We start from the raw sequence: 24,149 nt of genomic DNA on the forward strand, positions 1-24,149 counted from the left end.
CAAAATTGATAGAGATATCCACCAAAAAAAAATATAAACTTTTGATCGGGATTGTATCTAAAACAAATAGTTTAGGCACAAACATTTTGTTTTCTTAAATGCCGCTCTGGACCTATTGTGCGTTGTTTGCAAAAAAAAAATGAAAATAAAATTCGCAGATTTTTCAAATTTTTGGAAATAATTTCAGGTACCATATAAGTTTGAGATATTATCTAAAATTTCTTCCATTAATGTATTTTCAACAAGAATTTCTGCGTTTCATCTGCAACCCTTGCAAGAAGTTCTACAGCAAATTATTCAGAAATACTTTATGGACAAACGTCTTGAAATCCCGCTTCAACAGTGCATCAGAACTTCAGACGCACAAATCTCAAGAAGCGAGCTTCAAACAACAGTGCATTTCATTATTCTGTTCTTGCTCACTTGTAATAAGCTTAAAATAAGAAGATCAGGTGCGCTGGTTTTGTTGATTAAGAGATTTGTGCCCTCGAAATCGTGAGTAGGTCCCAAAGTCGGCCATTGTGGCGGCCATTTTGGAACTCTAACAAGTCTGTCCTTGAAGATTTTATTCCATTTTTCAAAAATTATTCGCGAAGAAAAAGTTGACTATCACATTTCCCAAATGCTATTTAAACGTTCAGTGATTGTTAAGATATATTTCCTCTCTCTCTCTCTTCTTGGCGTAACGTCCTCATTGGGACAAAGCCTGCTTCTCAGCTTAGTTTTCTATGAGCACTTCCACAGTTATTAACTGAGAGCTTCCTCTGCCAATGATAATTTTGCATGTGTATATCGTGTGGCAGGCACGAAGATACTCTATGCCCAAGGAAGTCAAGGAAATTTCCTTTACGAAAAGATCCTGGACCGACCGGGAATCGAACCCGTCACCCTCAGCATGGTCATGCTGAATACCCGTGCGTTTACCTCCTCGGCTATATGGGCCCTATATATTTCCTGTGCTCTACTAGAATTATTTCGAAAAGTATCATGAGAATTTTTTTTTGCTAACATTCCGAACTTCAGAACTTTCCTTTTAGAGGAAAAAAGAATTTCGGCCAGAAGTTTTGATTAAAATTTAACCTGCAATTTTTTCAGTTATTACGTAATACGTTCCGCTGGAATTTAATCGAAGATTCCTCCTGAAATTCTGCTTGAAAATCTCCCACACTTTATGTTGATGCTCCTCTCCGCTGTAGCAGAAAACTGTTACAAATGGGCAACAGTAAAAGGCTGTAACTACTACTGGAAACATCACCTTTTAAAGCTGTAGATCAGGCTGTCCAAAATTTGTACTTGAAAGATTTTTGTAGATCATTTTGATTTTCTTAAAAAAAATATTAAAAGGATTCTTAAGGGAAATTTTTAAAAACTACCATTTTTCATAAAAAAATCCTTTAAAAAAATTTCGTTATGAGTTTTGTTACAATTTTTGAATTTTTGTTTTATTATTTTTTTATAGATTGTTGGAAGCTTTTCAAGAGTATTTTTAAGATGACCAGCTATTTCAAGCTATGTATGCTATCCAAAATTCTTAAGCTCCGAATCATTGCAGCGATATAGTTTTCAATTGAATAACATTTCGGCAAATATTTTCTTCAGACACCTCTTTGGAAGTGCTTTGAAACAAAATTCAGAAATTTCACCAGAATTGTTTTCGAATTCTACTAAAATGAATTATGGAAGGAATTTTGCCAAAGCATTCTATCGACAAATGTCTAATCATGTCTCGAGAGAAGTCACCCCGTTGAGTAATACATAAACTGTTATTATTAATTAATAATATAATTAATGAAAATTTACTTAAGAAATGTAATTTCTCAATGCATTTATCGGTTTATATATATCAGCAGAAATTCTTTGATTTTCTTAAAACATTCAAAAAATAATGTTGTGTTGGCTTTGAAAATGTTCATATCACTTCTTCAAATATTTACGCTTCAAGCTTTGTCTAGCTTAAACCTTTGAGGGGCTATACTGAAAACTGAATACTGTAAGACTGAAATTTTTGCTGAAGGTCGGGAGAAACCTTTCTGGCGAAAAATTTAAGAATAATTATAAAATCTCTGAAGTTTTTTTTTTCTTTTTTTTTTTTTTAAAGACACGGACACGTTAAATACTTCCAGTGAGCTATTTGCTCTTTGAAGGAAGCACGACACTAGACAACGGACTAGCATGGAACGCCCAGTGGCACAGCCGAAAACTTTTCCTGACATCTGCGGCGGGAATCGAACCCGCGCTCCTTAGCACGATGCGACTAAAGGCTTGGTGACCTTAGCCGCACGACCACGAAGCCACATACATTTTACAATTAACAAATTTTCGGAAACATAAATGGTCAAAAACATTCGCTTTTCAGAATTATTTTAACTTTAAAATTTTGATTATTTTTTTCTAAAAATATCAGTTTTTGGATAACTTTTTAATTATTAGAAATTCAAACATTCAAGTTATTTCTTAGCTGCAGTTACAATCTGTGCTCTAGAAGCCAAGATATAGCCCTCCAGAACTGATCATTTTATTTTCTTATGTATTCTTGCCTTTAATGAAGTATTTGTTGTTGTGTGCTCAGCGCGCATCCTAAGCAATGTTATCCTTCTGACTTCACGGCATTTTTTGATTACCGTATGGGTTTGGGCTGAAGGGTCTCAGATTTTGATAAAACTTTTTCCACAGGCAGGGCTCATGGATATATGAACGAAAAAAAAATTGAGAAAAATTCAGGGTCGCCTATTTCCCCGGAAAACTCAGGTGGAAATTTATTGTTTTCCCCTGACACTACTTACTTTGAAAAATCATAACTCAAGAACGAAGTATCGTAGAAACAATGCTTTTTTAGGAAATGAAAGCACATTTTCTCAGAAATCAAAAAAAAATATGAACCGGAAAAAGTTTTCCGCAAAATTTTCCACAGTTGAGAAAATTCGTAAAGAAAAGACGGAAAAACTATGCCCGAACTCGTGAAAATTTTCAAAAAAAAATTTTTGGGAAGGTAATTTAGTAAGCTATAATCGCTGAAATTCTTGGAATGCACTTTTTTTCGTTCCTGAGTTATGGCCAATTTTATTGAAACATGGCCAAATATGCCATAAAGCCTTTTCTTTGAAAAATTATAACTCAAGAATCGTAGAAACAAAGTTTTTTAATGAAAATTAAAGAAAATTTTCTCATAAATTCAAAAAAGATGAAAATTTTCAAAAAAATATTTTTAAGAAGAAAATTTCATAAGCTTTGATCGCTGAAATTTGTGGAAAGAACTTTTTTTCGTTCCCGAGTTATGGCCAACTTTGTGAAAAATGACTATATAATATATGCGTACATGGTCATTTTTCACAAAATTAGAGTAATGAAAAAAAAACAAGTGCATTCCAAAAATTTCAACGACTAAAGCGTCTAAAGCAACGACTATATTACCTTCTCAAAAATATTTTTTTGAAAATTTTCCGCGAGTTCGGGCATAGTTTTTCCGACTTTTCTTTGCGAATTTTCTCAACTGTGGAAAATTTTGTGGAAAACTTTTTCAAGTTCATATTTTTTTCGATTTCTGAGGAAATTTGCTTTAATTTTCTAAAAGAAACTTTGTTTCAACGATGCTTCGTTCTTGAGTTATAAATTTTCAAAGTAAGTAGTGTCAGGAGAAAACAAAAAAAAAATCCACCTGAGTTTTCCGGAAAAATAGGCGAAAGTTTTATGAAAATCTGAGACCCTTTGGCCCACTTTGTACGATAATAAAAAAAAATCCCCTTCAGCTAGATAGAGAAAATACATCTCGATCGTCTGTTCTCCAAGGAGAAGCCACTCAAACAGCACCCAGGTTGATTTTGAACATTTTTATGTTGGAAATTGGTCAACGCTAGACCACTGTGTCACTTCACGCGAGGTCGTCGATCGACTCCTTCTTCGTCAATGCAAGTTCGTTACAGCTGGTATGGCCATGGTGGTGGCGTGGGAGGTACCGTGTCAAGCGACAAAGGGTGGTACATCAGGAATATTTATTGCAACATATCAACCTGGCTGCACTACCACCGCCACCACCTCGCCACTTCCGCACACCCGTGTCTCCGCGTGTCCTGTGACAGGTTCGATCGAAATCCACTTCAGTGGGATGTTGTGGATGCGGGATGGGTGAAAGGGGAGGTATTCCCTCCCGGCTGCAGCTGCTTCGACACGAACGAAAATTGTTTAATCAATTTTCACACGTTATTGGTAGATACCGATCCACAACCAGCGCAGCAGCGCCAGCGTGGGCCTGGGGCTTGAATGCTTCGCAAAGAAGGCATATGGGCCGGGTGCAATGAAACATTGTTTGCTTATTTGATTTGTTCGAAAATTGCAATTGAAGCCAAATGATAGGTTATTTTCTGCATTTTAATAGCCGTGAGCGTGATTCTGATTGTTTCTATACAGTGAAGTGTTAACATCTGTGACAAATTTCGTCAACTGCCTAATGATTCGTTGTTCTTAATTATTATAACTTACTGTAATTCATCCTGAATCTAAAATCTAGAACTGCATAAGCATTGAGTTTCAATCTATTTCACGCATATTATCTGTTTCGTACCCATTTCTACTCTCTAACTGCAATTGTTGGAGTATTGTTTGACATCACCTACAAAACCGAAACGATACTCCAACAAAGAAAAAAACGTCAATTTGAAAAGAGCGTAGCCAATCAATTTCTCATCAGCACCAGTAGTGGGTTCCATTTGCCAAATAGATGAAAAACTCTTCAAACAAAATTAGTCACCTATGTATAGTTACTTGATACCTCTACATCATTCATTCATCGATGACTGTTCTGTTGTGTGAATAGGAAAGGAAACACGTGCTCGTCCAACACAACGCAACGCAACCAACGGAAGGCGCAGAACCAATTTGTTTTGTATTCTTCCAATAGTGATTGTAACACCTTGCCCTAGCCATCAGGTAAGTCGCGTCGTCCCATTCAATGTGGAACTAAATTGATCAACGGTATTTACCGAAAAATTACGTTGCCAAATACGGGAACAGAAATTTCACCCTTGAACAAAGTGGAAAATAACCAGTCAGCGAAATTTGGAGTGCCATCCACTTACTACCGATGCCGATATCGTCGTGGTATCATTGGTTTCTTGTTTGCAGTACCGGTATCAGTGTTGCCAGTTAGAGCGTAAATCAATTGTCTTCACATGTTAATACAGCGACTTCTTTAGAAATTTCTTGAGAGATTTATTTTAACATTCAAAGATTGCTTCTTAAATTCTTTAAAGGTTTCATTCAGAAATGTATCAGGGATTCTTTTAGGAATTTTCCGGAGATTTCTTCAGAAGTTTCGCCATATTTTTTTTTCTTAGAATTTCGCTTAGGTTTCCTTCAGAAATAACTTTCGCGGTTCTTTTTAGAAATCTTTCTAAAATTCGTTATGACATTCCATCAGGTCTACATTCGGAAATTTCACCAACTATTCCTCCAGAAATTTCTCTAGGATTTCCTCCCGATTTTTTTTCCAAAGTCTACCGAAAATTCATTCGGAAATTTTCTTCAGGGGTTATTAATTTCTTCAGAAAATTTTCGAAGAAATCTATCACAAGTTTCAAGTTCACAGAAGTTTCAAGAAGTTTTCCAAGTATTTCTTCAAAAGTTTTCCCAAACAATTCTCCAGATTGTTTTTACTTCAGAAATTTCAGGCTTTTCCAAATTCTAAGGTTTTTTTTCGAAAATTTGTCCAAACATCTCTCCAATTTTTTTTACTAGCACTTCGAACTTAGAAAGGATTCGAAAATTCTTCATTGGCCACTTAGGAATTTCTTCCTTTCTGAAAATGTTTAAGGGAATGGCCAGAAACTCCTCCTGATATTCTTTCAGTATTTTATCTTGGTGTTCCTTCAGAACTTTCTCGAAGCATCCAATTTCAAAATTTTCCAGTGTTTCCGTCAGAAATTATTTTAACCCTTCAGGACGCGCGCCGTTGTAAAAAGTACAACACTACCCAAAAAAAACCTCGCTCGTCTAATATAACGCGAGCGCGGTGCAGTTTCAGCTGCTCAATGGCGCGCCTCCTGAAAGGTTAAGAGTTGAAAAAAAAATTCTATTTCTAAAAGATTTCATTAGACAGCATTTCTCACAGATTTTCTCTGTTATTCCTCCGTGGATTTTTTTTAATAAATGCTCCAAAAATGCTTCTGAAATCTCTCCAGGAATCCTGTTTTATTATATTCCACGGATTTCTTCAAAGGCTACGCCATCGTTGCCTTCAGAAATATCCTTCCTGAAATTCACCCTGGGAGTTAACAGAAATTTTTCTAGGAAATTCTTCAGAAAGTACTGGAGATATTTATTCAAAAATGTCTTACAGCATTCCTTCATAAAATCCTTTAGAGATACCTGCGTGAAAAATTAGACTAAGTTAAAATTCACAAATAAAAAAATATGAAAAATAGAGATTGCTTCAGAAATTCTTTCGGGAATTCATTCTAAAAACCTATGAAAATTCGGATACCCCTCCTGGTCTTCCTTCTGGAATTTTCTCAAATATCCTCCCAGGAATTCCTTCATCTTGAAAGCCTTACATGGATTTCGCCAAACCTACCTATGTATTCGGATTCCTTTAGAAAAACCTCCGTAGCTTTTTCCTAAATTTCTCCATAGCGATTTTCAGAAAGTTTTCCAGGGATTTCCCAAGTAACATTGTAAGCTGTAAGTAAGAGTATTAGCTGAACATTGACTGGGTAATGGTATCAGTGGCTGAAAATAATGACAGCTGAAAATTGGTCTGAGGTATGGCTTGCTCAACATCTTTAACCAACAATACATAGATGGCTGAATTGCAAGTTGAATAGAATTTTAATTATCTGTGTAACCAGCTATAAAATATACACCAACATGCAGAATTAATCATCTGTTGTTCAACCTTTAATCAAATAATAACTAACCCATCACAGAGACATCGCTTCTTCAGACTCAATACAGGCTTAGATCAACTTATGTTTTTGATTATTACGTTTTCGAGGATCTGTATTTGTTTGTAATTGTTTGTGGTCTAGATGCTGAGGTGAGTGGCTACAAATCTGAAGGTCCGAGTTCAATTGCCAGCTTTCCCATAAATAAATTCATACATTCCTAAACATTTCTTTTGAAAATAGAAATCCGCCAGCTTTTTTTTAAGTTTACATTATTTTTTTTTATTTTACACAATAAATATATTTGATTAATTACTTATTATGCGCATATAAGATCTTATATCATAATTTCGTTAAACCTCAAATCAACTAAAGGCTGAATAAAATCACCAAAATTTGATTTTTAGAAGCTGATTAAAGAATTGCACCTATTGTGCTCAGCCTTTGTTCAAATGGAGACTGCCTTTAAATAGTTGGAAAAACGTTTGTACAGCATCAAATTGTAACCTGGATTTTTCGGAATTTTCTCCAAGCCTCCCTCCAGAAATATTTCCAAGTACTTTATTAAAAAAAGGTCCATGGATTTCGTAAAAAATTCCATCAGTCCATCAGGATTCCTTCCAGAGTTTCCTTCAAAAAGTCTTATAAAGATTCCTCCGTATACTTCCGAATTTTAAAAAATCCGTCAGAAAACCCTTCATATATTTCCTCAGTAATTCCTCCATGGAATCCTTTGGAAAATGCTTCGGGAAAATCCCTTTTACCTTTTTCCCAACATCCTTTCGTGATATTCTTCCATGGATTTTTTCAAAATTTCTCCAAGCATTTTTTTTAGCAAATCTTTCAGAAATTTATTCAGAAATTCCTCAAAATTTTCTTTCGGAAATTACCCGCATAGATAAATACAATTTGCCATGTGCTCCAAACAGTAAATCACTTCTTACTGTTGAGGTTAATCTACCCCATATTGTTGCTTTTACGTTGAACAATGTGGAACCTATAGCTCTGAACTATAAATTACTATTTGTTGGAGTCATACCAAAGAGTAACAATGTGACATAATGTCTACACATTGTTATATGATAAGGAGACAAAAACTCGTGAGAAATAGTAGCAATATAAATTTACCCCATGTCATGAGGTTGATGTTTATAATTGAGCAACATACTAACACCATCACAATTCACTATATATTACATCTCCTTAACTATTTGGCAAAGAGTGCTGCGCATTAGTTTTTGTGAACAATCGTGTACTGACACTTTTCGTCGTTCTGCTGCAGTGAAGGTGCCAAAACTTGTTTTGTTTGCTCGCCGCGGACCCAACTCGCAATTTTGTTAGCATCCGGTTTAAAGACAATATCTGCTTCGTAGAAAATTGCAAGTTGAATTGGGACCAAGATCAGGAAATTTATCTGAAGCGATCCTTAAGTGCCACTAGCGGTAAGTATTTTGCCTAATTTAAAAATGGTTTATGCAAGTTTAAATTCAACATAACCAAATATTTTCTTTTTGCAGTCGGAAACGTTTTCCCCCCGGAACATCGTCGTCGGCTTCGGCCGCATCGGCAATCAGTAGTCGACCACCGTAGACGGCACTGCGTCGCAGACAAACGTCATGTTCTTTACCTTCCCTGCATCAACTATTATTGTGGAACCCGCCGCCGGATGTGTCGGTGAAAGATCCTTTCGAGATGGTGCTGAGCACTCGCTGGAGGAGGTCTTCGAAAACCCTTTTTTTGGTGAATGGGGTTGCGATTAATGTGCTATTTATACGGACGACGACGAGGAAACCCGACTGCTGGTCAAGGTCAATCCGGAAGTGATCGCCGACCAGAAAGTCAACAACCTTAAGGAATTTTTCCCCAGAAATTTGGTCCGACGGTGTTCTTTGCAGGACGGCGAAAGAAGATTGGCAGGGAGCTGAATCAAATTCCCTGAGTGATCGATAGAAAGCGAAAGGTGCAAAGCAGAGTCGGGAGGAACGTTCGCTGTATGGGAGAAGGGCCACCCGTTTGTGCTGGAAAATCCTAGCGCTTTGAAGAAGTTTGTGGGGTAAATGGAGACGATCGACAAATTGAAACAGGTACACCGGATGGTTAGAAACCAATTTAGAATAAAATAAATTTATAATCATTTTTAATTATTAAACAATTAAGACAAATCATTAAAAAAAATTTTTACTATAAGGCAATTAAGCTGCTATGCATGATCATATATACTGCGTATACAAAACAAGCATTAGTCTGCATCAAAAATTGTATCAGATGAATTTAAATAAAAAAAGGATCACAATAAACTAACATTGAATTAATTGTTTGCAAACTCGACTTGTTTAGCTCATTCAGAGCAATGCTTGCTTTGTATAAATACACAGTATATAATCATGCATTACGGCCTAATTGCCCATTACAGCTTAATTGGTTCATCGTTATTTATAAGATAAAGATACATGAATAATACGGAATATTGTTAATTTAAGCATACAGCACAATAAACGAACATTTTCATTTGATGTTACAATTTTCTTCCACATGTATGGTTGAACGATTTTATAACAATTTGACTTGCAATTATTGCTGCAAAAAATGAACAATATAACAACAATTTGGCTTGTTGTTTTGCGAAAATTTTGTTCGAGAAAAAGGCTGATTTTTTATTGTAACCTAACTTAACAGCCTATTCATCATATTGTGAAAAGGCCCATTACAATTTGCCAAGGGGTATACTACAACATGCTTACATTACCATGTGTAGTGATAGTGGATATCATGTCATATTGTTCAGAAAAAGTCGCAAGTGGTTGTGAACAACATGCTAGATAGTACGCGTTTTGTTCACAACTATGCGGGTAGCCAAGGGATTACAAGAATTACTTCAGAAAGTGCTGCAGATATTCATTCAGAAATTTCTCCCAGCATTTCGTCAGACAATTCTTAAGAGATTCCTTCAAAAACTCTTTCGGATTATTTCAGCAGATTCATTCGGATATTTTTTTTTTGAATTCCTTCAGCAATTCTTTCATAAATTCTACTAAGGATAGCTCCAGAAATTTCTCAAAGTATTCTTTCAGAAAAATCGTGATTTTTTTCAAGAATTTCTCAAAAGCACCTTTTAGAAAGGTTTTAAGGTTTTTTTTTGGAAATTTTTGTCCAAACATTCCTCCAGAAATTTCACTAAGTACTTTCTTAGATAACCTTTCATGGCCATTTCTTTCTCGGATTCTATAAGAAATTTCCAGAATATCTTCAGATTTTTTTTTCTAAAGATTCCTCCAAAAATTTCCGAATTCTTCAAGGGATTTTTTTTTTGAAAATCTCTAAGGGTTCCTGCAGAAGTTCCTCAACCTTCCTTTTGCACCACATTCGAAACAGCTCGCTGGCATAGTGTACGGTTTGGGTTACAAATGACTCAAACTACTTCCTGGGGTTTATTCTAAAATTCTTTCAAAAACTCATTTGAGTACTCCACCAGATCTTCCATTTTTAAGAAATTCCACCAAGTGTTTCCCCTCAGGAATTTCTTCACAGATTTTTCAAAAAAATCTTCAAAAGATTCAATAGGAAATTTTCTTCAGAGGTCACTTCAGACATTCCCTTAGAAATTTCACTAGAACTTCGTCTAGAAATTTCTCGAAGCATTTTTTTTTTCTTTAAATTCTACATAAATTTCACCGAGACCTTTTTCAGAAAATTGGACCCATAGGACCCCAGGCAGGCGCCTTTCAGAGCTCGTCTTTGATGGGACACACTCAGCGAGGTGACGAAACTGAGGCAATGAAGGTATCTCTTTTAGGGTTAAGGTATTCCTCTAGAGATTCCTGAAGAAATTTTCCTTAAGGTTTCTCTAGACAGTTTTACATGAATTACATAAGATGAACCTAAACGAATTTCTTTAGAAAATAGCACGAAATTTTCTTCCGAAATTACTTTTCTTTCAGGAAGTTTTCCAAGAATTTCTTCGAAAATGTGTTCAAGTATTCCTCCGGATTTTTTTAAGTATTGATTAGATAATCTTTCATGGATTCCTCAGGAATTTGTCTTGCAGAGATTCCCATAGAAATTTCTGCAAAGTTTCTTTTAAAATTCTTCTAGGGTTTGGTTAAATAATCCTCAGGGCATTTATTAAGAAAGTTATCCAAAGTTTTCTTTCAAAGATTTCTTTAAAAATCTGCTCAAAGTTTGCATTTGATAATCTTTCTAGGGTTCCTTCCAAAATTTCTCCATGGATTTCTTCGGAAGTTCCTCCAGGAATTCTTCAGAAAAATCTTACACGGAAGAAGAAGAAGAGGGAGATTTCTTCAGATACTTTTCCAAGAATTTCTTCAGAAATTTCCTTTGAACTATTTTCCATAGATTTCTTCAGATAATATTCCCGAGATTCCTTCAGAAAACCTTTTAGGAATTCCTTTAGAAAATCCACCAAGGATTTCTTCCAAAATTCATCGAGGAATTCATTCAAAAATGATTCTAAGGAATCGTACAAAAACTCTTTCAAGGATTCTTTAAAAAATTCCTCTAGTGGTTTCTTCACGAATTCTTCCAGGAATTCGTGGAATCATTTCGTAACGAACTCCTCAAGGAATGTCACCATCAATTCCATTGATATTTCCCCCATGAATGTCTCAAGGAATTCCTCAAGGGCTTCCTACTGTAAATTTTGCAGCAATTCCCCCAATATTCTCGCGATATTTCTGTCAGTGATTCCACCAGGAATTCTTCCAGAGATTTCCTACAGAAATAACGTCAGGGGTTTTCCCGAGTTTTTTTTTTCTCAGAAACTCCTCCTACATTTCCTTCAAGTATACCGAATTTTTCAGGAATTCATTGAAAAGTTTCATATAAATATTTTATCAGGAATTCCTGTAGATTCCATGGATTTCTACGTATATAGTTTTCTCCAAAAACGCCACACAATCTCAGCTTAACGAAGTCATATCTGAGGGGTGTACCAGCATGAGTGCGCTAAAATTTGGAATCTCAACGAGAATCAAATTTACTGATTACGCATTACATCTTATAAAGAACTTTTCTTATATACAATCGCATATACATATATCGGATGGGCAATTTCCGATTGAAATGTTTTTTTTATTGTGAATTATCTATTGAAATCGTATAAGAATACAAATCAGCTTATGAAGTCATGCCTTCATCGCAATGAAAGATATTCTAATATGCGATACACATAACTTACACGCAAAAACAAAGTGTCAAAATAATTCGCAAATTTGCGTACTGCGATGACAATACGTACTACACTTAGTATAATTCGTCAGTTTAAATTGCATATGTAGGTGAATGAATGAAGTCGCATAAATGCAAAAATTTACTCATTAAACATACAAACTGGCATAAGCGAGAATGCAATTAAACACTAAAGTGACGAGAATTGTTTTTTCGTATATTATCAAGTCGTATAAAATACTAGATTGCATCGCAGTGGTACACACCGTTTATCGCAGAAGATAACGATTTAAGTCGTATAGTGTTCATATTGTCCTGCCAATGCACGTATATCGCCTCTAATTGTGTACGCATAAGCCATTATTGCTTTATTTTATGCGATGAAACTTTCACGGATAAAAGTACTTAATACACAGTCACTTATTTCATTATACGACTAAATTGGTTGTCTGGAACGATAGCCTTTTAAAGAAATACCTGCATATAGAGATTGATAACATATCCTCAAACGTCAACAGTCACATACCTGAAGCTTAGTTAAAACAACCATTGCAACTTTCAGAAGACTTGCTGGACATGACAAATTACAAATCGTAGCTTTTAATGAAAGAAGTTACCGTTACACCCGTAGACTTTAGGATCTTTACTCAAGAATAGTTTGGATGACCTAAGATATTCCGACTGATCTGATACTGTCTATTGAACTTTCAGAATTCTTGCTGGAGATGATAGATTACAAATTGTAGCTTTGTATAATGAAAGAAGTTGCCGTTACACCCGCAGACTTTAGGATCTGAACTCAAGAACACTTTGGATGACCTAGGATATCCCGACTGATCTGATATTGTCTATTTACCTTACAGAAGACTTACTGGACATGATAGATTACTAATCGCAACTTTGTGAAATGGAAGCAGTTATCGTTTCACCCATAGACTTTAGGCTGTAAACTCAAGAATAGTTTGGAAGACATATAATATCTCGACTGATCTGATACTGTCTATTGAACTTTCAGAAGGCTTAGTGGACATAATATTACAAATTACAAATTACAAAGATTACAAATCGTAGCTTTGTGTAATGAAAGAAGTTACCATTACATCCGCAGACTTTAGGATCTAAACTCAAGAATAGTTTGGATGACCTGCTAGGATGTCCAGAAAAAATATTCCGCATAATATTTTACCGTTATAATACTTTTGAATACCAAAACCACAGAAAAACGTAGAAAAAACTCTCAGAGATTCTAGTGTTATTTCTGTCAGTGATTCCAGAAAAAGTTCTTCCAGACACTTCTGCAGAAACTCACACAGACATAACGTCAGGAATTTGCCCGAGTAATACTCGATGTTTTTTTTTCTCAGAAACTCATCCTACATTTCCTTCAGGTATACCTTTAGGAATTTCCTAACGAATTTTTCAGGAATTCATCGAAAAGTTTCAAAAAAAAATTTTTACCGGAATTCCTATAGAAATTACTCAGGAGATTTTGCAGAAATCTTTAGAGGGTTTTATCAAGGTGTTACTTCAGATATTTTCCAAGGATTTCTACGCCCACGCTTTCCTCCAGAAACTCTACAAAAGCTCAGCTTTTCGAAGTAATATCCGAGAGGTGTACTAGCAAGAATTTGCCAAAATTTGGAATCTTAACGAGAATGAAATACACTGATTACGCATCACATCGTACAAAGAACTGTTCTTATATACAACCGCATATACAGTGCTATACATACATACATTGGATGGACAATTTCCGTCGTATATGATGTGAGTTTTAGAATTTTTTGCGAGTTATCTGTTAAAATCGAATAAGAATACAAATAAGCGAATTTGCGATGAACATAACTTACCCGCATAAGCATGCGTGCGAACTCACAGAGTAACGTACTTCACTAGGTATAAATGGTCAGTTTAAACCACATTAGTGTATGAATAAAATCGCATAAATGCATTAACTCATTAAAGTAAACATACAAACTGGCATAAACGAGGATGCAATTGAACACTGAGGTGGCGGGAATTGTTTTTTTTTTCGAATATCATCAAGTCGTATAAAATGCATTGCATTGCAGTGGTGCACACCGTACGTCGCATAAGATAACGATTTCAGTAAAATAGCGTTCATATTATCCTGTCAATGCACGTATATTGCCTCTACTTGTGTACTCATAAGGCATTATTACTTTATTTTATGCGACGAAACTTTCACGGCTAAAAGTACTTAAAACACGGCCACTTATTTCATCATTCGACTAAATTGGTTGTCTGGAACGATAGCCTTTTAAAGAAATACCTGCATATAGAGGATGATAACATATCCTCAAACGTCAACAGTCACATACCTGAAAATAAAGAAAGAACAAATCCAGTTATTACTTTTCATTTCAATACAATATGTCTAGACTTAAGTTCCATTACAAATTACCCAATTTGGCTAAGCCTCCCACCGATAACCGAAACAATAGTCAATTCAATGAAGCAAAAATCCACCGATCATCACTGGCCAATTAACCTCCACCGCCCGCCCCAGAATAATGAAACAAATTGAAAAATGCCAATGTAAGCCATTCATCCATCGATTTGTCACAACTGAGACTCGCCCAACTCCGCACCATAGTCATCGCGCGATGATAAACCTGGTGGACGCTTATGACGACCACAACGACGACGACGACGTCGCAATCGCCAGCTGCTAATCCTTTATTTTGCCTTTTTTATCGACCCAACCCGCGCAATGCATTGCGGTATTTTTAATTAAATAATTAAATTAAATTTCGCATTTTAGTGTTCAGCTCGACCCGGGTTGATATGTGGTCAGTTCGGGGAGAGGGCGGTGACAACGATAAAGTTTGATTTATTTATCATCGGTTACCCCACGCGACCGACCCATCACACACCGCTCGTGTGACAGATATCATCCGTTCCGTTAGTCGTCGTCAGCAAACGGTAAAGGAAGAGGTGGGTAAAGTGTAAGTGAGAATATAAAATGATGAGCTCGTTCCATGTTATTAGTTTGAAAAGCGATTGAGATAACAGTTTTCTTTTCCAACAATCGTACAAGTTTTACAATGTTACGCAAATGTATACATCTGAGGTTACTTAAAAGCAGCAGTCAATTTACTTGGTGAGCTCGTTTTATACTATTTTTATTAACCTTCCTCTAATACAGTGATGTATTTTTTTCAAAATGTGTTGACCACGAATGTTTTCATGCTTTTTTCAACATAGATCACTTGACCACACTCTCTCCTCATCATCACAACCAGAACGACCGAAGACGGGCTGTCTCACACGACGGACCATGAATTCCCGAATGGAAGTGCGGGTGCGCAAGCGGTGGTTGATTGAGCAGCAGCAGCAGCAACAGCTCCAAAAGGGTTGAGCTTGAGTGGCAAAAATTTACGATAATTCATTTTTAATGAGTCGAGATAAGGGCCAGTCACAGGGGCAGCAGCGATATGGGTGGTGACCAGTTTCGCCCCCTCATCCCTCTGCCTGACCCCCTTCCACCCTTGTACAAATGAGTGGATTATGAGTGGGGATAAGTCATAAACCAAAGCGCAGCACACACACGTCACGCAGCAGCAAATTGCTCGCGTGAGCTGTTAATCCGCATTTAGAGGTTTCCCAAGGTGGGTGCGGTGGATAAAGAAACTTTACTCCACTACTGGACTGGGTACTACGCCTCTTTCGATACCGATTAGATCCACTGGGGGAGAGGTGACGTCACTACAGTGATAACGATGGGGCACTATTGCATAAAAGATACGCATTGTGGTGGCACGAGAGGCACGTGTTGATGATAAGCGTGAACAATGATCTAGCCGGATTAGGAGAGCATAACAAACGTTACTTTAGTAACTATCTTCATAAACCTACGTAATCAAAACATTATGTTCAAAATAGACACGTTTTACATGCACCTTTTTACTTCGTACTGAGATGATGAAAATACTACAAATCTCCTTTCAGAAGATGGATCAATTGAGGGCTGAAAATCACGATAATAAAGCCTAACAAATCTTAGATAAGACTCCCAGAATTGCACATGATTGAATTCATGAGACATCATAAAAAATTCTATCATTTACGAGAGAACCAATAATACTTAAATTCTATAGAAAGGGCTACTAGAGTAGGTTGACTGGTTTATTTCGATCCCCCATCACCCTTATGCTATCTCGCGTTCCGTGAATTTCCAAGAACTCCTCGCACCATTTCCCCAACGGTTATAGGAAACCTTCCACATTGCGCACTTAATAACCCCATCAAAACAACACAAACATAAAACAGGTCAGAATTACCGCTCATTAAAGCCCTCCGTTTTTTTACAAACAACAATTTATCGCTCGATAACGAAGATGATGACGATCATCCGCGATACCGACTGACTGACTGACTGATGCAGAATCGATGCCAAGTGATACCCATTTCCCTTTTACTGTTTCCTCCATCCGTCATTCATTTGCCTATCAGTTGCTGATCTGCTGTACCTACTACTACTGATCTGCCCTCGTGGATCAAGATCTCTTGGTTGGTTGGTACACTGACTGACCAACAACACCACTCTAATTAATTAATTATCTATAATTTTTAATTATCCACGCTTTTCTCCGGCGCTGGCGCTGGGCTGGGCTGCGGAAAGAATTGCGCGCACGATCCAACTTGGGCTAGTTCCTAAGAGGCGAGGAACTACGTACTTGCCTATTTGCAGCAGTCGGAATCGATGTGATCGTTTTTATGCCTAGTTCAAGAAAAAAAAAAAAAGAAGCAGTAATAAGAAGCCGTGAGCCGCAACGGAAATCGTTCCGAAGACGGATCACCACCCCTCGGGATTTTTTTTGTTCTTACTCTGGACACAGCGGGATGCAGTGGGATCACCACGAGTGCGCACATATCGCTACTACCTACGTAAATTTGTTTATGCCTTATGTTTTCTTGGCGAAGCCGAAGGATATCCATTAATCATCTGGTTAATTTTTCGATGATTTGTGATGTGAAGTTAAAAATTGAATTAAAACGATGAATTTTGAATGAACGATATGAAGAGTAAATTTTTGGTGTACCTTTTTAGTGTGGGAAATTCAACAGCTGGAACCAGAAATGGAAGGTCTTTTCAGGTGTGGGTGTGTTCCTAATCTGTAAAGCGAAACAAAAACAAAAACGATGATTTTGTAACCATAATGATGGCCATTATAGCTGTAGCGACTTTGTACGTACATTTCAACGAGTTTATGTTTACAAATATGCAATTAAATTCGTGCATCATTTAAATTAATCTGACATAATGAAGTAAATTACTAAACCTAACCTAAATGAATTGATTTGTATTCTTATACGACTCTACCATATACATCGCAAAATGTTTAAAACGCCACATCCTCTGCAATGGAATTTGACCATCGGCCGTACATACATGCCATAGTTACTTGAATAGTTCTTTATACGATGTAATTCGTGCATTTTATGCAACTCCTGGTTCTGTAGGTATTTTCGGAAGTCGTCTTCGTAAACTTATGAATGGCGTTTTTTGAAAACCGAAACTTTTCAGAAAAAAACGCCAACCCAGAGGTCTTCGATACAGAGGGTTGTCATATACACAACAAAAAATAGTTCATTACTAAAATGAAACTTCTAAGCCTATACTTCTTGTGACAAACTGGACAATAGGCTGCGGCTTATTTTTCAGAAGTTGTTGAAACCTGGAATTCGTAAGCTCTTTTCGATTCAAATGACACAAAAAGATAAACTTCTGAATTTAAGCCAAAAATATTGAGATTTAGAGGTCGCGCAATCGCTTCAAAATTGAGTTTTCGAGTAATAAAAAGGTGTTTTCACTTCAAGTGCCATAACTTTCTCAATTTTCAACCGATTTTCAATCTTTTTTTATGAATTTCTCACAAATTAAATTTTAAATAAACTCGTAGAACACATTTTTTTTTCCAAAATCACGCAAAATAAGAGTTTTTGAAGATTTAAATTATTTTTTCTTCTTCTTACAAAACTTTTTAACTTCAGAGTCCTATAACTTTTTAACCGTTTGACCAATTTTAATTGTTTTTTTTTGTAGCTATTGCTTTTGCTATTTTGCTTATTGCTTTTGTAGCTATTTTTGTTGCCTAAGAATTCTGTGAATAAACTGTACCTTTAAAAAATCGTTTCAAAATAGATAAATACCAAAAATTGAACGGTTTTTAACAAGTATTTTATTGGAAAAATCAGAATTTTGGCAAAATTTTAATTCTTTTCATGCTTAGTTTCGGGTTCAAAATGAAAAATTTATTCTCAATAATCATATGGATGCCTTAAACTTCAGTTTTTGGAGTGTTCTAAATCAAAAAATGTTTTCATGTTCGAAATGCAAGGAAAAAAAAATTGGAAAAAATCCTAAAATGTGTTCCATATCCCTAAATATGATGCTAAGTATCTGGTTTGGAGTAAAAAATAGCAAATAATCGTCAAAAACTTCAATTTTGCATGAAAAAGTTTTAAGGTATGTTTTGGCAATTTTTGGTGAAAAGTATCATAAAAATGACTACTTTGATGAAAAAATTGTTTGGGACAAAGATAGGCAACAAAAATATCTACAAAAGCAAGCTAAAAAAAATTAAAATTGATCAAACGGTTAAAAAGTAATAAAAGAAAAAAAAAATTTAAAACTCATATTTTGCGTGACATTGGAAAAAAAAGATGTTCTACGATTTTATTTGAAATTTAATTTGTGAGAAATTTATAAAAAAAAAGATTGAAAATCGGTTGAAAATTGAGAAAGTTATGGCACTCGAAGTGAAAACACCTTTTTATTACTCGAAAATTCAACTTTGAAGCGATTGCGCGACCTCTTAATCTCAATATTTTTGGCTTAAACTCAGAGGTTTCTCTTTTTGTGTCATTTAAATCGAAAAGAGCTTACAAATTCCAGGTTTCAACAACTTTTGAAAAATAAGCCACAGCCTACTGAACAATGATTGCTAAATAAATTTATAAACAGAAACATTACAAAAATCGTAGAAAGTATTTTCAAATTACGATTAAAAACAGCAAAAGGCATAAAAGAAGCTCACCAACTTATGTAAATCGATCTATAGCTTCCTCGATGGCTGGAAGAGAACTAACTTTTCATGCTCACCAACTGTCCGGAGCGAAGCACACAGCCGAAAAAAAAACTCTTTCACCATTCAGTGAACAACGATGCAATGGGGATTTTTTATTATCGCACAAATTGGAACGAATTTAATGATTTTTTTTTTCATAGGAGTCCTACCTATATATATGAACAAAAACTAAATTGAAAAAAATCGGTGTCACCTATTTTTCCGGAAAAATCCAGTGGAAAACAGACACCATTTACTTTGAAAAATCATAACTCAAAAGCAAAGCATTGTAGACATCTGCTTCCTTGTGCTACATGGAAAAAGGCGGGCTTGGTGGTCTAGTAGCTACCGCTTCTTATTCCTATGCAGAAGGTCCTGGGTTCAATTCCTGGCCCGCCACTTTCCTTATTCTTTGTATCTTTCTATATACTTTCTCCCTCCTCTCTACATATGCAACTCATGTATATTCACATGTTTGTACCCATCGACAAAATAGAAACAGGTTGAAAAATCCGTTTCCCTTCCTTCTTCCCTTCCCTCCTTACCACAGTGTCAATCTATCATATAACGCCTCCGAGCTTATGCAATCAAGCAAACCATGCCGCATTATCTTCAGAGTAATAAATACACTAATCTATCACCTTACGCCTGGCATTCCACACCAATGGGTGAACCCTCTGCCAACCATATCCCATCAACACTCCGACATCCGCTTGAATTTGTGCAGACGCAGAAGAATATTCGGCCTGCTGTGGATACAAACGATTGCACTCATCACTTCCTTCCCCTCTCCCCGATTGACCTGAAACCTGGCGTGACAGGCGCCATTGTCGCCTAAAAATAGAAGATCACCAACACTCAAGGGCGTAGCCAGCTTTTCAGTCAGGGGGGGGGGGGGCAAGCACCCTTAGAAAATTTCTACCTACCAGCTTTTATAACTAAAAGCATCACGATGAAATTGAGTATTATAACATTAAATTCTAAAAGCATTATTTAACCCTTCAGCAGTCACGCTGTTGTATTTTATATAATATGTTAAAAAAAGTTCGCCTGATCTACACAAATCAACGTGGTGCTGGTAGCAGTGACCAATTTCTAGAATAATTAGAATTTATATTTACTCATGCATTATTTTGCTCCGCTTTGTTTCTAATGTCTACATAACATTCATAAGAAATTATAGCTGAACTCTTTTGGAAATTACGAACTCTTTTGAGGACTAACCAAGAATTTCCTGATTCCTGTATACTTCCTTCTTAAATTATCTTCTTATTCTGTTCGCTGGAGGAATTTCTTCAGAAAAAAAATCAAATAGATCATCAGGGAATCCTGGAGAAGTTCTTAGGTAAATCCCAGAAAAGATGATTGAAGGACTTCTGAAATTTCCTAAGGAATTCCTAAATGAACTTTTGAAGAAAACCTGAGAGGAATTTGTGAAGAAATCCCTGAAGAAACACCTAGATGAATCCATGAAGCAATTCTTACAGGAATGCCTAGAGGAAGCCATGTCGTATCCCTGGAGGAATTCCCGAAAGAATCCCTGAAAGAATTACAGGAAAAATACCTGAAGGAATTCCTGGATAAATTATGGGATAAATACCTTGTGAAATTTCTGAAAAGATCTCATGAGAAAATCCTAGTTAAATTTCTGGAGGATTCCTTGGAGGAAATTGTGGAGAAATTCCTGGAGGAATTCTGCGAGGAATGCCTAGAAAAAATCATAAGGAATCTCTTCAGGAATTAATAGAGGAAATCCTTGAAGGAATTCTTGAAGATTCCTGAAGGAATCCGTAAGGCAATTCCTGGGAAAATCTCTAGAGAGAATCTGGAGAAACTTCTGAACAAATTCCTGGCGTAATTCATAGAGGAATTCTTGGATGAGAATTAGGGGGAATTCCTGGAGACGTTCCTTGAGAAATTTCTTAGATGAATTCTTGGAGCAATCCCTTGAGGAGTTCCTGGAAAAATCTCCAGCGCAACTCTGGGAGGAATTGCTGGGGAAATTTCTGAAAAAAATCCCTTGAGAAATTCCAGGAGGATTTTCTGGAAGAACCCCCAGAATGAATTTCTGGAGGATTCCCTGGTGGAACCTCTGGAATATCCGTGGAGAAATGCGTGGAGAAACCCTTGGAGGAATCCCTGAAGCAATTCCCAGAGGAATTCTGGAAGAATTTGTGAAAGTAATCCTGGAAAATTTCCCGGAAGAATCTCTGAAGAAATCCCTTGAGGATTTCCTGGAGAAATTCCTAGACGAATTGCTGGCATAATTTCCAAAGGATGCCAGGAGCAATTCCTGGAGAAATTCTTGGAGAAATTACGGAAGAAATTTCTGGGAAATTTCCTGGAGGGATTCCTGGGTAAAATCCTGGAGTAATGAATGAAGGAATTCCTAGAGGTATTCCTGTGTGAATTGCTGGAGGAGTCTCTAGAGGTATTCTTGAAAGAATTACTGGATGAATATCTAGGGGAATCTCCACAGGAATTTCTGGAGGAATTTCTAGCGGAATTTATGAAGGCATTTCTGGAGAAATCCTCGAAAGAACTCCTGAAGGAATCCCTGCGGGAATCCTTGAAGAAATTTGTGAAGAAATCTCTGGAGGAATCTTTAAAGGAATTCCTGCAAGAATACCTGAAGGAATGCCTGAAAAATTCCCGAAGGTATTCTTGGAGAATATCCTGGAAGAATGTCTGAAGAAATCCTTAGAGAATTTCCTGGAAGAATCCTTAGAGGAACTGCTGGAGGCTTTCCTGGAGGAATGCCTGGGAAAATTCCTGGAGAAATTCATGGAGAAATGCCTAAAGGAATTCCTGACATATGTTTTGCAGAATGTCCAGGAACAATTCCTCGAGGAATTTCTGAAGAAGTTCCTGGAGAAATTCCTGGATAAAATCTTGAAGGTATGCCTGAAAGAATTCCTAGAGGTATTCCTGTGGGAATTGCTGGAGGAATCAATAATGGATTTCCTGGAGGAATCACTACAAGAATTCTTGAAAGAATTACTGGATGAATTTCTAGAGGAATTCTGGGAGAATTCTATTCTATTATTTTTCTATTTCTGAAAAAAAAATCATGAGAAAATCCTGGAGGAATTCCTAGCGAAATTTATGGAGCAATTCCTGGAGAAATCCACGAAGGAATCCCCGAAAGAATCCGTGAGGGAATCCTTGAAGACATTTGTAAAGAAGTCCCTGAAGGAATCTTGATAGAAATTCCTGGCTGAAATTCCTTAAGGTTTTCTCCCTGAAATTTCATGGAAGAGTTTCTGAAGAAATCTCAAGAGGATTTGCTGGATGGAAGAATCCTTAAAGGAACTGCTGGAGGATTTCCTGGAGGAATCTTCGAGGGATTTCCTGGAGAAATTCGTGGAGAAATCCCTGGAGGAATCCCTGAAGCAATTCATAAAGAAATATCAGGAGAAATTCCTGAAGAATTCCCTGAAAAGTTCCTGAGGATATTTCTGAAGAGTTTCCTGCCAAAAAATTTGAAAAATTCCCCAAAAGATTTTCTGAAAAAATCCTCAGAAGATTTCCTGGAAAAGTTCCTGAAGAAATTGTTGACATAATTTCTGAAGGATGTCCATGAGCGATTCCTTGATCAATTCCTAGAGAAATTGCTGGAGGAATTCCTGAAGAAATTACTGGAGGAATTCCTTGAGAAATTTCTGGATAAAATCCTGGAGGAATTCCTGGAGAAATTTCTGGAGGATTTCCTTTGGAAATTGCTGGAGGAATCCTTAAAGAAATTCTTGGAGGAACATCTGGAGGAATTTTTGCTACAATTACTGGATGAATTTCTGGAGGAATCTCTAGAGAAGCCCGGGAAGAAATTTATGAAAAAATCCCCTGAGAAAGTCCCGGAGTAATTTCTAGAGAAATTTCTGGAGGAATTCCTGGAGAAATCCACGAAGGGATTTCTGAAGAAATCCCTGGGGGAATCCTTGAAGAAATTCGTGAAGAAATCCCTGGAAAATCCCAGAAAAAGTTCTTGGAGGAATTTTTAGCGGAACTCCTGGAGCAATTCCTGAAGTAAAATCTGGAAGAATTCTTGGAGGAATTCTTGAAAAAAATCAAGAAGGTATTCCTAGAGAAATTTATGGAAGAATTTCTGAAGGAATCCCTGAAGGATTTCCTGAAGAAATTTCTGGATGAATTGCTGACATAATTTATGATGAAATTCCTGGTGAAATTCCTTGATGAATCCCTGCAGAAATTCCTGGAGAAATCTCTGCAAGAGTCCAAGGAGGAATCCCTGAAAGAATGCCTGGAAAATTTCATGTTGGAATACCTGAAGTAATTCATGGAGAAATCATTGGAGAAATTCCTGTAGGAGTATCTGGAATTTTTTTTGGAGGAATCCGTTAAAGAATTCCTGGATAAATTTTTGCAGAAATTCCTGGTGGAATTCTTGGAAGAATCCCGGAAGCAATTACTGGAGGAATCTCTGAAGGAATACCTGGATGAAGTCCTGAAGGAATGCATTGGATATTCTAATAGAAAGACTGTAGGGATTAACGGAGGAATCTCTAGAAATACTCCTGGAGGAATTTACAGAAGATTTCCTGGAGGAATCTCTGGAGGCATTTCTGAAGGAAACCCTAGATAAATTTTTAGGGGAATCCCTGCAGCAATTCCCAGATGAATCCCTGGAATAATTCCTGAAGGAATCTCTGAAGAAAATCGTGGAGGAATCCCAGGATAAAATTGCGGGTGGAATCCTTGGAGAAATCCTGAAGGAATTCTAAGAAGAGTTCGTGGAGGAACTCCTTACGAAATCCCTGAAGAAACCCCAGGAGGAATCCTGAAATAAATTCCAGGGATTCCCTTAACAGTCCCAGGAGAAGGTTTTGAATTAATTCCTGGAGGAGTTCCTGAAGCAATTCCAAAAGAAGAGAACTCCTGAAGGAATTCTAATCAGTGTTCTAAGAAGAATTTTCGGAGAAATTTTTAAAATAATCCCTGGAGGTGTTCTTGAAAGAAACACAGAAGATATTCCCGG

The 24,149-nt window shown here is 36.6% G+C and overlaps 1 protein-coding gene and 1 long non-coding RNA gene across 3 annotated transcripts in view; one reads left to right on the plus strand and one right to left on the minus strand.

Moving 5' to 3' along the window:
- The window catches only part of LOC109415477 (homeobox protein aristaless), a 295,050-nt gene that overhangs the window by 234,220 nt on the left and 36,681 nt on the right, over nucleotides 1–24,149 (minus strand). The gene's annotated exons all lie outside the window — the stretch shown is intronic.
- Nucleotides 7,758–9,388, plus strand: LOC134289062 (uncharacterized). Its single transcript, XR_009998241.1, has 2 exons — nucleotides 7,758–8,317; nucleotides 8,393–9,388. It is a non-coding gene; the product is annotated as an uncharacterized LOC134289062 (long non-coding RNA).

The sequence above is a fragment of the Aedes albopictus genome, chromosome 2 (assembly GCF_035046485.1).
Source record: "Aedes albopictus strain Foshan chromosome 2, AalbF5, whole genome shotgun sequence".
Taxonomy (NCBI): Eukaryota; Metazoa; Arthropoda; class Insecta; order Diptera; family Culicidae; genus Aedes; species Aedes albopictus.